Here is a 16,004-nt window from a genome sequence, read left to right as displayed (position 1 = left end):
GACAAGGAAACGTAATTGAAGAAGACATCCTGTAAAAGGTAGCCGTATCTGATGACTATGTCGAGTCCCACTGTTAAGACATTGAGACACTTGGATCAGGAATTTTTCCAGATTCAATCTTGTTCCATTCCTCCATGTTTTTCACTGAAACCTGTGAGCCTGAGGCTGCACTCCCTTTTCTCCAAAAGAAGTGACCTTCTCAGCTCTCATATGTGGCTTCATCCTTCAACTCTGTCTGCTCCTTTAGTCTTTCAGAATTAGATATCAGCAGGGTGATGTGGAAGTTCCTGCAGATTTAACTGAGGATCCTCCCATTGCTGACACCTTTGGGGGCACTGGGTCTGGTCCCTGCTATCCTACCACTACTGTCTCCTTAACCAGTCCACTTGTCAGATCTGGATCCCCTAAATAGGCACTGTAGCCTTCTCCACATTCACTGTAGCATTTTCCATTACTCTATCAACTCCGAAGTATGATTGGACTTGAGTCTCAGAGCTGAAGTCTTGGAACTGGGCTTGGGGGTTTGGGTTGACTCCTGAAGTTTTCAAAGACATCCCGTCCTCTTGGTGCCATGGCTCTCAATAGCTTGACACTCTTGTTAGCCTTGGAAATGAGTCGTGTTGGCACTGAAGGTATACTTCCTGCCTCTTTTATGGGAGATACTTCCTCAGCTCCAATAGCGACATTAACTTTTGAGGCATTTGAAAGGGTTCTCTCCAAATCAAGAAAGGTGGTGTGTCTACCACAATCGAATCCATCCCGACCTCCATTGCAATCTGCTTCTGTGTCTGCTCATCCTAATCTGCAAGGACATTCAGCTTCTCACAGCATCAAGGATACATGTGAAATGAGCTCCCCATCTGATTCTGAGCCTTCCCCAGAAATCTCTACTGAGGAGTTTCTGAAGAAACCAATATGTAAGAGAAGACATTTGAACTCTTTGCTCGAGTCACTTACAGACTACATGGACGTTGATGAAGGAAGGGTCCTTACAGTCTCCCCTTGATGACATTTCCTTCAGAGATATTTTAGAGCTGATGAAACAACTAGGTCAGTACAACACAGTGGCACAGCAGATAGCGCTACAAAAAGAGGTTGACCAGTTTGATTCTCAGCTGGGGTGTCTTCTGTACTGAGTCTGTATGTCCTCCCTGTGTTCATGTGAGGTTCCTCCAGGTGTTTCGGTTTCCTCCCACATTCTAAAGACATGCAGTAGGTGGATTAGATGCACTGAATTTGGCTGTAGGTGTGAGTTTGCTTATAAGTGTGTGGTGTGGAAGAATAACCATGGCAGAGCTATTCATCCATTGGTGTGAACCTTGGCTCTAGATGCTTGTCACTGTTGAAGTGATGCCCCAAATCTGTATGCAAAAGTGGGTAAAAAAGGGTTTGTGGAGGGATGGATAGAGGGATGAATGGATGGATGGAAATAGCAAGAGAGTTGGTCATCAGAAGCTCTTCTATGGAGTCTGTGTTCCTTGAGGTATTTGGGGTTAGCTGTTCTACCTCCTGGGTGGTTCTGCCTTCTGAAGAGCTTATAGACCTAGTCTTTCAGAGGGTCTGGAAAGAACCTGATGTGGTGGAGCTGATTCTATGAAAATATGACAGTTCTCATTGGAGCAATGGTCCCCTAGTAGATCCTATCATTGTGGCAGTAGCCATAAGAAAGCACTCTCCAAGGAGAGTACATTTGTCCATTCCCCTAACACAGACTAGGGCTCTAGATAGATTTGAGAACAATCGGGTACCAGCATTGCTATTCTCCGGCACATCTCAATGTCCCTTTGCAATTTTGTGGAAGGCTTCAAGACATCCTTTATTAATGCCCTATTTGACAGTTAAATACTTTTTGGACCTAAATGAAAGATATACTCATCAGGAGTGAACAGGACAGCAAAACCATGTCTGCAGTCAGATTTTTTTTTTCACCCCTCAACATACCTTTTCTCAGAACCAAAGATTCCTTTAAAACCCAGGATTTTAAGGATACTCTTGTGGATAGACCTGGCTGGGGTGGGCGGGGCTAGTTTTAATGGACGTCACCAAAGAGGCGAAGACTAACCACTAAATCAATGTTTTATTGGTCCTTTCTCAGCGAAATCCTTTAAGCAGTCCTGAATGATTGCTCAGCTGCTGCACTCTGGTGGCATTCAAGGGTGTGGGTGCCTATCCTTGTATACTCAGGCCTGCAGGCCATCACTCGAGATTCTTGAATCCAGTAGATCATCACTAGAGACTGTGTTATTTTTTTTTGTTTCCCCTTCTCCAAAACAAATAAATTTTTCAGATGGTCCACCCATTCAAATGGAATTAGCAGTAGCAGAAGTAAAAAGAAAAGCTACTAGAAGAGTCCTCCACCAGGTCCACTCAGACCAACTAGGATCCAGAGTCTGTTCGAGGTTCTTTTTAGTTCCAAAGAAAACAGGAGCCCTAAGGCCAATCTTGGACCTAAGGTACCTGTAACAGGTTATAAAACAAAGTTCTAGATGGTCACGATTCAGTCCATTATACCAGTTCTAAGGAAGAATGACTGGATGTTCTCCATAGGCCTCTAGGATGCTTACTGTCATATCAAAATGGCCAAGCAGTCCAGGAGATTCCTCCTTTTTCATCTGAGTGCCAATCATTTCCAATTCAGAACATTGTCCTTTGGTCTCACCCCAGCTCCTAGGGTGCTCACTATATGCTTAGCAGTGGTAGCAACATACCTCAGACTGCACAGGTTTCAGGTGTTGCCTTATATAGGCGATTGGCTCTATATTGCTCCAGCTTAGGATCTACTGGTAAAATGCAGGGACTTCTGGGTCCACATTACCACAGTCAATGTGTGGTTGACCTGCCCATAGAATCATGGAGTTGTCCATTTTTCCACCCCTAGTAGTTACCATAATCACAGACATTTCCTTTTTGGAGTGGGAATGGGGGCATTTTTATGGAAGAGTATTCAAGGTTCATGATCAATGATGGAGGACAGACTTCACCTCAGTGTCTTGGAGGGGAGGACAGTCCTCCTAGCATTGCAGGCTTTTCAAAACTCCCTACCCGAGGGTGTGATTTCAGTTTATTGGGAGAACATGGCTTTTAGCTGGTACATCAGCAAACAAGAAGAAACCCAATCTTACCCTCTAGACTGGAAAGCTGACAATGTGGCAATAAGCAATGTCATCCCATTTCTGTCTAATCACAATGCACCTCCCATGGAACTTACAATGTGCTAGTGTACAAACTGAGCAGGTCTGTTCTCCTACTTCATGAATGGTCCCTCAATTACGTAATGTCAATTAATATTTTCAGTCACTGATGCCAACCTTGCTGAGATCTTTTTGCCTCATACCTAAACAACATCTTGTTAACCCCCTATCTCATTTTCCACAAATACAGGTTTTCTGTGAGAACTAACCCTCAGTTTTATAACAAAAGCAGCTGTGACGCAAACCTGAACCAAAACTTCAAATCTGCCTGAGCTCTTCCCACAATATTTCAACAGAGGAGAATACATGTTGCATTTGTTAGATATTTATCACCAACTTCATTTCTTCTTACATAGAACAAAAGATTTTAAGAAGTCTGATCAGCTTTTTCTTACCATATCTAAAGCCAGATTTGGTCAACATTTGTCTAAAGTAACCTTATCTAGGTGATGTTCTGATTGTATAAGGTTTGTATACAGTTATTTGGAACTGGCCTTACACAGAAAACTGAAGGTTTGTTGGCAGGTCTGTGGCTTTTTGGGTACGTACCTATTGTTGAAATTTGTGCTGCAGCCACTTGGTCTACTGTCCATATCTTTCACACTACAAACTAGATGTACAGTCAAGGGCTCATACAGTTTTTGGCTTCGCCATTCTCAGGAATAGCCTTCCTTGATACCACCCAGGTGTTTTGGTAGCTTTGGACTCTGTTTCAAAGATTTGATCAGATGAAAACAGACTACACTGGATATGTAAGTTATGTACTCCCATAAAGCTAGATCCATGTTGGCTTGTTTTCATCCAGTTCAACATCCCTCTCTCCATCCCCAAAGCAAAATTATTCTTGGATCCCAGTCCAGCAGTGGAACCTGACCTGAGACCTCGTCTCTGAGACCTTGTCTTTGAGCAGCCCTTCTCTGGTTTCTTTTCAGTAGTTTGTATTTGTCTGTTCAAGTCCTTTAAAACTGTAATGTGTCTGTGCATATTCATAAGCTGTTATTATAAGGGCCTTTTCTCTCTGGGCCTCATCTGAGAAGGGGGCTTGCTGTCCAGACAGACTATCCCACTAACCAAATGCAAAATAAAATAAAACATAAAGTACATATTTTTATTATGTATGTCTGTTATTGTTAAACTATGTCCATTGCCAGCTTTTGAATGTCTCCAAAAAGCATACTGACAGTTTTGGAAACACTGAGTGAGTTGTTCTCTGAACCAGTTGAAAGGGGCATTGTAATCACTTTGCACTTATTTCTCTTTTTATTGTAGAAGTTGGACCTGATCCATGAAGGAGCATATCTGCAATAGTAGTAATTGATTTTGGGTGATAGGAGGCCATTATTTCTTAAATGAATAATGAAAATTGAATGGTAAAATGAAATAATCCCTGCAGAACCGTTGCATTTAGGATACCTGGCTTTGACATGTAGTTACTGTCATGAATTTTAAATACTCTGTGTAATACAGATATCAAGCCCTTTGAGAATTTTTGGGACAAAGCCAAGTTGGTTGAATATGTTTTGCCATTACCTATGTATGTGTCGTATGTGTGTGTAAAGGTGTTGAGGCCTCTTCTTACTCGACATTGGGGATAATTGAGCAGGCCATATCTATTTACACACCATTAAATTGGTAGTAGATTATTCTCTCAATTATTTTTGTGAGTAGGCGCAGCATTGAAATTGATCTGAAATTTTATGATGAGGAGAGGGAAGGTTTTAGGCACTAGCATAATTAGGATATATTTTAAGATGTCATGGGACAGTGCTTGTATTAAGGGGAAAGGTTTAGAATGTCAGCAGTTTGTTTGATTATAACGGGAGGTGTCAAATGTAGAAATAATAAGGGGGGACTAAGGAATGGGTTTGATTTTTCTAGATGTTCATAGGTTCAAATTAGGCTGTTGGTCAGCTAGATGATTTATAACCTAGCCAGTAAAAGTTCCACTGATCATTTACTATTTTAGATTAAATGGCCTGAAAGTAAAAAGTAGGGTTATAAGTTTGTGATTTATGAGTGTTTTGTCATTTGGGGTGCAAAAGTGATATCATGGTGTTTGGTAAGATTGGGAAAAGCTGAGAAAATAAGTTTTTGTACTTTTCTAGAAGATAGGTCTATTGTTTAGTGATTTTTATTGGCTGTGGAATTTTTGCTTTGTTTTGTCCTGAATTATTTGCTAGAAATGTTTGGCCTGAAGCCAAGTAGTGGTGAGTACTTTCGTGTGTAAGGTTAGACTTAATTAGAGCTTATAGTCATAAAGTTTTAGTAACAAGGGATCATATTCTAGAAGATTTACATTGTAAAAGTGTTATGCAATCATGGTTATACAACTGTTGAGTCAAATCCTGTGTTACATCTTCAAGACTTATGAAAAAATCAGCTCCTGGGGCTGTTGTCTGATGGAAGCTGTGATGCCCATGGCCTGGCCCAGCAGTCAAGGAGCCTCAGTCCTCATTGCTAACACCAGAGAGGGGGTCTCATATATGAGGAAAGGATAACAAATACAGTAAAGTGCAATTTCCCTTAAGAGCACAGAGAGATCACAGTCAGTCTGGGGCTGGTCGCTCCCTTGCTCTCCAGATCCCCATTAAAACTCCCCACTGTCACAGCTATAGGGTCCAGATCTCAGCCTAGCTGGGCAAGCTAAAATCTCCAGCATCCTCTCTCTCTCCAACCAGTGCTTCGTGTCCCTACCCAAGTAGCTGACACAAACTTTGAGATAAGTTTGTACAACCACACAGAGACTCCCGGGGAAGGCTGACACAGGTTCTCCAGCTGTGCCCCTTTTACCCAGACTGTACTGTAGTAATTACTGCCACCACCCAGCTAATATTATCAGCTACCCAAAGGCCCTTAAAAGGTTGTCCAATTATTACTGTGCAATATTATTATCCAATTGGTAAGGGTGACTAATCAGTCAAGGCTTATTAGAGTGGCTTTGTAGAATAAACTCTATAAATATGCAATGTACTCTAGAGCTTAACTTCTCTCTACACAAACCAGCCACAGTTAAAAGGTTTTAAAATATTTAATGATAAATAATTAAAACCACAAGACCATACTTTTTACTACGCAGTCAGTGCTAGTTAAGGGAGTTCAGAGATCACATTGAAATACTTAAAATAAATCAGTAGTACAGTTCTGACATCACAGAAAAACACTTAGTGTAATCTTTGTAATTCCTGCCTACTTCTAGGAGAAAACACAGTTCTAACATACTACTTACATAAAGAGAGTGTAAGGCAGTGCTGAGTTGGATATCAAGACAAAAATGCCCAATAATCTCTGGTTCTCACTGTTTAAATTGAAACTGCAGTTCTGATAAAACATTGCATCATCTTTTACACTTTCCTGGTGTTCCCAGGCTAACAGAAACTGCATTTACATTCTTTTACACTTAGAGCAATAAAGGACATTCCATATGCAAATTATGGTAATTAACTTTAGCCTTAAAACAATAGACAGGAACCCTTCATCTAGCCGGACTGGAGCCGACTTTAGATCAAAGGGTCACAACATGCTTTTACTGAGTCAGTAGAGAGCACTGTTGCCACATTTTTGTAACAGCATTTTTTCATTTAAGACAATAAGCCCATAGTTTACATTCATATTTACAAATGATAGAATTATGTACCAAATCTATTTGACTAGGCTGGCAGCTGTCACCCATCTCTACCAGTCTTCACAGAAGCAGTCATCAAATAGCAAATGGCAGCTTTGGCAATAACTGACTGTCCAACAGGAAAGCTGTGAAAAAACCCAAAATCATAGGACATCAGTGGTAGCTGCTATAATATGGAAAGGGAATCAGTAGGAACAGATATGAGGGGAAGTGGGCCAACAGATGATGAACCAATGGGATTTAAGAAAAGGCATTGCTTAACTAATCATGGCTTGGAGAAGCAATCAAGAAAAACAAAAATGCATGCCAACAGTGAATGCAAAACCAAGAAACCAACATCACCTGTTAAGATCATCAGATAGGTATTACTATGATAACACTCAATTTATTAAGCAAAAGGCAGTCAAATTCTGAGAGATAAGGAAACACATTTGAGCCAGTTAGTCATAAATATCAAGTAATCAGTTATATAGAGTTATAATAGTCATGTCCCAGAATGTGGTGTAGCACTTACTTTTGAAGTGCTATGACGGTAAATAAGTCCAAGTTGGTCCTAAGTAACTAGAAGAACATGGGTATTTAGTAGAACAAGAATAAGTCTTAAGTCCTGATTTAACATGATGGTTGATTGAGATGATGGAACTGTTATAACCTAAAAAGTGGTTTAGAGCTTCCTTACACGTGTTGACTGCAGATTGGATGAAATTTCATCTGGTTGAGTCCAGTTAACTAGCACAGAATTTATTGCTGTTTTTAATAGGAAAATATTGTTTGTGTGTATTTTTGTTTCTACCAGCAGATTTCTTTGTTTAAAAATTTAACTTTTATTTGTGTGTGTGTGTGTGTGTGTGTGTGTGTGTGTGTGTGTGTGTGTGTGTGTGTACTTTAATTTATCAAAATTATAGTTGCCCAAATTTCTAATGAGCAAGACCACCCAAATTCCTAATGAGCAAGACTACTTCTAGGAAAGATGACAATTTCAAAGTCTGGGATCACCAACAGATATTCCCAGGGTGCAGAACCACTTGGTCACAGGAAAAAATAACTAACCGGAACAAATTCAAACTGACCCAAGTGGGGAGCATCATTTCCCTACAGCCCCCCAACTCCTGCTAACTAAATAATGCCAACTCTGTGATCGCACTACACTGGAGAAAAGGGCAAAGTTCACCATGTTGACCAAGTGGTTCTTTACCCTGGGAATACCTGTCGGTGATCCGAGGCTTTGTAATTGTCATCTTTTGTAGAAGTGGTCTCGCTCATTAAGAATTCAGGAAAGTGTAATTTCAATAAATGAAGGTAGAGCCATATATAAACACATATACTGTATATCATTTAGCTATAGGGAAGCTGTTTGGATGACAAGGATATCAACAGCATTACAGTGACATACCTAAAGATAATGTTTTGTGCATGCTCTAGGGATTACCCCAACACCCACTGCTAATTATATATACAAACTCTGAGATCACACGATCCCTGGGGAAAGGAAATATTCTTCTCACATACCTGTTGACCTTCGGTTTTAATTGACCAAACCAGTGCTGGCACGGCTGTTCGAACAGCTGCCATAAACCCATGTGTGCTACCTACTACTGCAAAATATTAAAATGACCAAACATCAGTTCCCTGACAGTATCAGTAACTCCATTGAAAACTATTGTAAGAGAAGTTTCCCTTGGGTTTGCATGCTCACATACAAGAAGCACAAAATGCTGCAGCCAAATTAGGGTGGTTATGAATACTAGCCGGTAGAGATGTGCTGGATAGGATCAGAGGACAGATAAATGATGGGGATGAAAAGACAGCTTCCATGGGATGAATTTGGGCAGAATAATATGAGAGAACACTTGGCAGAGCATATGGTGGGGGTTTGTGCAGTTTGCAAGCTGCTGACTGATCTGTGGAACTTTATTAGGACCATTGAGACCGGTCAGGGTGGCCAAAGGAAGTGGCCATACCCTTTTCTGGTGGCCCGATGGAAATAGGCCACTATTCATGCAAATCAGCAATGTGCTCCAGGAGGCACTCCATTACATCTACCCAGTACCACAATCCTGTCAACTTCTGACTTCACCATCTCCTTCAGTAATCGTTAGACCACACCAGGTGATCGAGCTGGACTGCCTGCCAGGAGAGTATTAAGCACTTTTAGACATCTCACCTACTGCAGATGTAGTTGAATCCAGACCAGAAGCCGGCAATGAATACCATACTTGTACCTGTAGACCTCTGTAGTCTTCTTAAAGCAGTAAACCAAGAATAAAAAATAGTCCACCACAAGGCCAGTAATTAAACAGAATAAAATAAATATTTATTGTGAGCACAAACCAAAAAATTACCCTAGCGCCTTGGTCCACAGGCCTTCTAGCAGTTGATAAACAGCAATAAGATACATCCCTTAATACTAAAAACAATTGACATCAATAATTCAATTATCCAAATTTTTTTTTCTTTTTCTTCCTTTATAAAAGAGACTTCCAGCTCAAAAGAGAAACATTTTCCGCTGTAACATGTTCTAAAATACACCCCTTTAAATTAGTGTAAATCACCCCATGAACTGTATTAAATTGTACTGCTAAGGGACTTTCATATGTGTTATTCTTAATATCCCTTAAATGTTCCCACAGCCTTATTCTAAAGGATTTTTACTTTCACCGTCATAAAAATGGCTGCAGGAGTATCTTAAAGCATAAACCACCCCTTCTGTATTACATGAATATTCCGCTCTGGGGTTACAGTTAACACCACTGATGTTATTAAAAAATCTAACCACATACTGAAGCACAGAGTACTCCGCACAGGCCCAGTTGCCGAAATTGCAAACACCTTTATCACACCTTAATTTAGGTATACAAAACTTGCTATGGACCACAATATATTTTACACTTCATCCACTCTTTAGGGATATCAGGGGGTACTACATAAATTCTTGACACAACCTCTACCTTTCAAAAGAAAGGGCCAATAATATTTAATAATATCCATTATCTCCTGTGTCAACAAATTAAATTGAACACAGTCACAAAATAAACCTTTTACCATCCCTGGGGGCATAGTTAACTAACTTCATATCATTATATTTCTCCTTAACATGACTCCTATTACCTTAATAAATCAGCTGAGTCTTTCATGGGCGCTAATAATAATTTCATTACTATAGTCCCTCTGTTTGAACATAACACAAGTTCAATTAACTTCTTCCACCAAAAAACCCTTGTCACTACAGAACCTACGCCAACGTAAAATTTCCCCATAGGGCAAAGCATTTAACAAGTGGGGGGGGGTGACGGGGGGGGTGACAACTTCTTCTATCTAAAAATGTTCCCTTCATCAAATTTCATATGTACCCTTCTTTTTATACTACCATCATCATGGCCTTCTAACACCACATCCAGGAATGAAACTTTTTTTCCTCTCTGTAAACCATCAAATGCAAAACCAACATGATTATTATGTAATTCATGCATAAGTGATTCTATAATTCCCCACTCTTACACACACACACACACACACACACACACACACACACACACAAAATCATCTGTAAATCTAAATTAAAATATATGACTCTCAAAAAAATCAAACTTGTACAAAAATTCCACTTCAAACAGACCCATCACTAGGTTCGCATACATTGGGGCAAATGCAGCTCCCATGGCTGTCCCCTGAATCTGTTGATAAATCACTTGATTAAACTCAAACAAAATTATGAGTCAAACTAAACTCCACCAAATCAATTGTATAATTATTCAGAGGACTATCTCCCAAGAAAACCTAAGGGCCTCAAGGCCCACAAAGTGTTTAATGTTAGAATATAAACTTTTTATGTCCCAACATTATCCAGTAAAAATCTTTACACCATACGATCCAAAGAATCAAGAGTCCTTTACATACAAATCTAACCTCACCACAAAATCAACTAGATATCCGTGTAACATCACCCCAATATTATGTAAAAAGTAATTATTCACTGATACTGTTGGTCAACCAGAAGGAAAAACTAAACTCTCATGAATTTTCGGCAAACAGTAAAATCTAGCCAAAGTACAACCTTCCACATAGAACTTGACTTCTACATCGTGTTTAGACAGATATCCCAACCTCTGTCCCTTCCCCAACAATTCTTGGAAATCAGTTAGAGCTTGTTCATATTCTGAAAAGCTAGAAACACTATAACATTTTTCATCAACCAAATGATCCATGCAAATTATTAAATACTGAGAATAATGTAACACCACTATTTTATCGCCCTTATCATATGGTTTAATCACCAACTTTTGCCACTTACTCATATTCTGTAGGGCTCCCCATTCTTGTTTAGTCAAATTAAAACACGCTCCCCTTTAAGAACACCTTAGAAGTGTCTGTCAAACAATATGCATTAAAATCATTGAGTGAAGACATGAAAAAGTATCCCCATCATCAATATCCCCCTCCACAGTATCAGAAAGAGTATTTTCCTTAACATGAAAAACTAATGCAGCAGTAGAATACCAAGTGTGTTGTACCTTTAAGAAGCATTTCCAAGATCTGTGTGTGCATATAAATAGCAAGCACAAGTTAGCTTCAGTGCCATTTTGAAGGTGCAGCCAGAGTGTTAACATCTACGTGTATGATATCTAGTTTGTTTATAAGTTAAAGTTACTTGGCTTCATTTACAATGTGTTTGTATATAATAAAGCTGCTTGAACAGGAATCCACGATGTTCACCCTGACCAGACGAGCGACAGCAACTTTTAATTAACTGAAACTTCCATTTGTAGAATGTGTTCCTAGGTAGTACAGTGGGCACAAATTTAAGACCACATTGTAAAACTGATATTTCAACATTTATTTATTTATTTATTCTACATTTGTTAACCGGAATTGTCCGACTGAGCTGAATAGCCCTTTTTCAGTGGCTCGGGGAGAAAAGCTCCAACATATTATACAATTTTCATTATAAATTAGCATTAAACAGCAATGGTACAGGATTATTACAAGGCATTAAGTAGCAATACAATGTTATACAGTGTCAATAATCAGGAGTGTAGCATAACCATTTCAAGATGTATAAAAAGAAATATGTCATTAAGATGAGTATAGGTTTTGGGGTAAGTGGTTACAACAAACAAGTTTTATCATGATGTAGTTGTATGAAGGCAAGACAATTACAATAGAATGTTTCTCTGAGGAAATATGCGTAATAGATTTTAGAAGACAGTAGAAAGAGTAGTCAAGGAAGATTAGAGAGAGCTAGTGAGAAGAGTGAGTTAAGGGCAGAGTAGATTAAGGTATGAGAAGTAGGGGATGTTAAGGAGGGAGAGTGCAGTGGCAGGACCAGTGACTTTTAAAAGTGCTCTTTGGTGGCTGTCTTAAATTGTTTAGGATGTGTAAGGGTCATGATTTCTAGTGGGAGCCTATTCCAGGCAATAGTGGGGTTGATAGCTGTACATGTTGCATCCAAAGTTAGACTTAAGTTTCTAGATTTGTAGAGCTTCGGAGAGGTCTGGAGGGAGAATAATGGGAGATGAGAGGGGATAGTGCTGGGCAGTAGTAAGACTGGTATAAGATAGAATGGATGATCTGGAGCTGAGAGAGAAGAAGCTGGTGGGGTAATTCAAGCCAGTTTAGGTGTTTTAGAGAAAGACAGTGATGGGATTTGTAGGTTTGTCGGGCAGCAAATCTAGCTACCTTGTAGGTAGATTCAAGTTTGGTCAGGAGTGTTGAGTTAAGATTTGTGAGAATTTGAGAATTGTACATTAGACTGGGTAGAAGGTAGGTAAGAGAGAGTAATCTTGGCTTTAGAGGTTCGGAATTTCTTGTTACAGTAAAGGAGACCTAGTTTTGAACGAGTCTTTTTGATACAGTTATTAACATGCAAGTCAAATGTAAGCTGATCGTCGAGGGTTGTGCCTAAGAGCTTTAGTACTGGATTCTACCCGAATGGGAGTGTTATTAAGGGACTGTATGGAGAAGGAGGGTTTAATATGGTTAAACATTTTAGGTAGGAAGAATAACAGCGTTGTTTTTTTAGGGTTAAGGATGAGATGGTTGTTGGAGAGCCATGTTTCAACTAAGCTAAAAGATGCCTGAGTAGCTGAGAAGAGCTTAGAGGGAGAGTTGGCTGTGGTGATGACTGTAGAGTCATCTGCGTATTACACTAAAGATGACTGAGGACAGGAGGTATAGAGCTGAGTAGTAAAGATATTAAAAAGTAAAGGCCCTAGGATAGACCCTTGAGGTGCAACCATTTTGACAGGTAGAGGAGGAGAGAGTGCAGAGTGCCATCTCACTGATAACTGGAGAACCATGCAACAGTATCAGAGGAGAATATCACTAAAAACATTGCCAGGCAAATTCACTATAAAATTAGTACAATCTTTAGCAACAAATTCCTTCAAAGATAATAAACCATTGTTTAAATCAATACCGAGTCCTTTTGTTGTAGTCTTCTTAACCTGCAAAAGAGAGACGGTGGGTAAGTTAAATATGAGAAGATGTTCTACAAATCATACTCTCTCTAGGCAAGTCTCTTATGGTAATCAGTTTACTTGGCCTTTTTTCTTTTTCATTACTGAAATCAAAGAGACAGGCTGGCAGTCAGATGCAGGTGTAAGTGACCCATGCCAAACAACACTGTGGAGCTGCAGTCCCACAATTAAATGCTACAGAGCAGAAACTCAAAATGGTCCTTTCAACATCATAGTAGAATAACTATGTGCAGTACACCATAAATGCATATTACCGGAGTGTGCCATCAACATCCACAGTACAAATGCAGTACCCCCACAGTAGCTGATGTGGTATGTCTTAGTACCTGTCAGAAGCAGCAGCTGTTGTTATAAATGCTGCCCTGAATTATAACAACAGCTTGTTTTAAAATTGTACACTGAAAAGTTATACCAGTGTCAGACTCTTGTTATATCAGAGCATTCCTGCTTCACCTTTGCTTCCCACAGCTGGAGATGTTGAGGGCTTTGGCATTGCAAATCATCCTACCAAACCTGCACTTTCGATCATGTGGATCCCTGTATCCCTGGTGTGGACCACTGTCCCACCCACATTCCTGAATGCAACTAAATGGGGTGCTGCTTGAGCTGTCTGTATAGAATGTTTCGATACATTTGTTCTCTTTGGAATATCAGGTGGACACAGTCCACGAAGAACTAGTATAGGTAGCTGTAACCATGAATAGCATCTGAAAATGATCACAATTTCCCAAGGAGAAAAATGACAGCCTGTGACTTGGACAGGAAATTGGGATCTGCGAATCTGGTGCAGTACACATTATCACTGCTCTGAAACATGATGCAAGTGCACACATAAGCATCCTGACTGTACCCACTGCCTGGGCATATTGGACATGTGCAGTGCAGTCCTGCTGCACCAAGGTGTAGCACTTCATAAACATTTGGGGAAAATGGCCTTGTTTTCAAATATAAAATGCAAACTGCTATGCATTTCTGGCTTTTAAGTATGTGCCACCATTTTGAATGCTAAAACACCCGAAAGAAGGCATCAGTTGCAGTAGTAATCAAGAAGCTTAAAGCAGGCTGTATGATCAGAAGGCTGTGGGTTTGATTCTTACACCAGGTACTTGGATTAATTTTCCAATACTGGCATTGCAGTACAGCATAAGGAGAGGGTTACACTACTGAGTGTACTGTCCTTTTAATGAGATATTAAACCAAGGTCCCATCTGCCAGTTCATGGAAGGTGGATGCAAAAGAATACACAGCACTTTCTGAAAAAAGAATAGAAGTTCTCTGGTGCCTTGGCCAACTTTCCCCTATTCAGTAAGAATACCATCTCGGGGGTGCTCTGATAATAAGACACTGGCTTAGTGAGACTAACGTAGTCAACCAAGAGTAACTAAGTAAATAAATAAAGTTACTTGCAGAAGAAATGCCATTTTCAAACAAGAGACAGCTGTGAGGAAGTACAGTGTAAGGCAGTTGTGATACAATGTTGTTTCCCTAGTCTGTTACAGATGTGTACCCCTACATTGGAGAAGGCTGCAGCCAAAGATACTGATCTTTTCTGTTAGGCTATACTATATGTATTGCACATGTGGGAGCATAGGGGATTACCAGGCTATCAGGCTTAGCAGGCCTTTTTAAGCTTAACCATGCTGCCCAAAAATGTTAGCCAGATTTTGGTTCTGTAGGTTTTTATGGGGGTATATGTATCTCTGGCATGGTTGGTCGAGAATTCGCAAGGTACTTCTCTCTAATAGAGACACAGGTGCTAGAGCAGGAGTAAATTTATGACTTCCCATCCACTGGTCTAGGTTGCTCTTGAATAGGTACAGGGAAGAACTCGGCTCTTGTGGATGGGAAGCATGTTTCACAAAAGGGGCATTCTCTGAGACAATACCTGTCCCTCCAGCATATCTTAACTAAGTTACAAAGGAGGTTTGGGTACCTGGATTGAGTGTTTCAGATACTGTTTGTTTTGCAAATGTGCAATATGTCCATTAAGGTTGAATCAGATAATGCTTTGTAGGTCAAATGCACATTTCCTCTTTGCAACTTGTAGAAGCCTAAGTATAAGGATAAGGTTGCAGACATAGCTGAAGAATGCCTTATGATTGTCCTTAGCCTGGGAGGCTACTTTTACTTCAAACACAGCATTGGTTGACTTCATCACTCCCCTTAGCCACTTATTTAGCTTGATGAGGAAGTTCTTTTTTTGCTGGGCATTGCACTTCCTATTTTTGGACATGATTTTTTTTCCCTTTTGTAATACAACTTATTGATGCTGGGATTCCATCAGGGTGGGTGGATTTTTTGTTTGTTCTGTGCTTATTTCTGGTAGGTACCACTGCCTCTATTTAGCTGTATAAATGGCTATAAAGGGATTTGTGAAATATTCCACATAGGCAGCAGTGTTCCCTAGGTTTGGGGATTTGTGGTTTTAAACTCTTGCTAGGGTGTCACTTAAAAATAGAGTTTGCTTTACAGTAATTCTTAAAATTTCCAAAATTAACTGGTGTCAGAGGCTTTATTTTTATTTCAAAGGAGAAAGCCTTATGGTCCAACCTGACCATTGAGGATGTTACCCACACAGGAGGGATGATGCAACATTCCCCCATGTTGGTAAGGACTAGGTTAAGTATGCTTGCACCTCTAGTGGGCATTAAGATTTTCTGATCCAGGGTGTTCATGTTGACAAAATCCAGGAATCTTTGAGCCTACAATTTTGAG

Source organism: Protopterus annectens, chromosome 10.part0, assembly GCF_019279795.1.
Source record: "Protopterus annectens isolate FY-2018-M chromosome 10.part0, PAN1.0, whole genome shotgun sequence".
NCBI lineage: Eukaryota > Metazoa > Chordata > Ceratodontiformes > Protopteridae > Protopterus > Protopterus annectens.
This window is presented reverse-complemented; position numbering follows the sequence as displayed.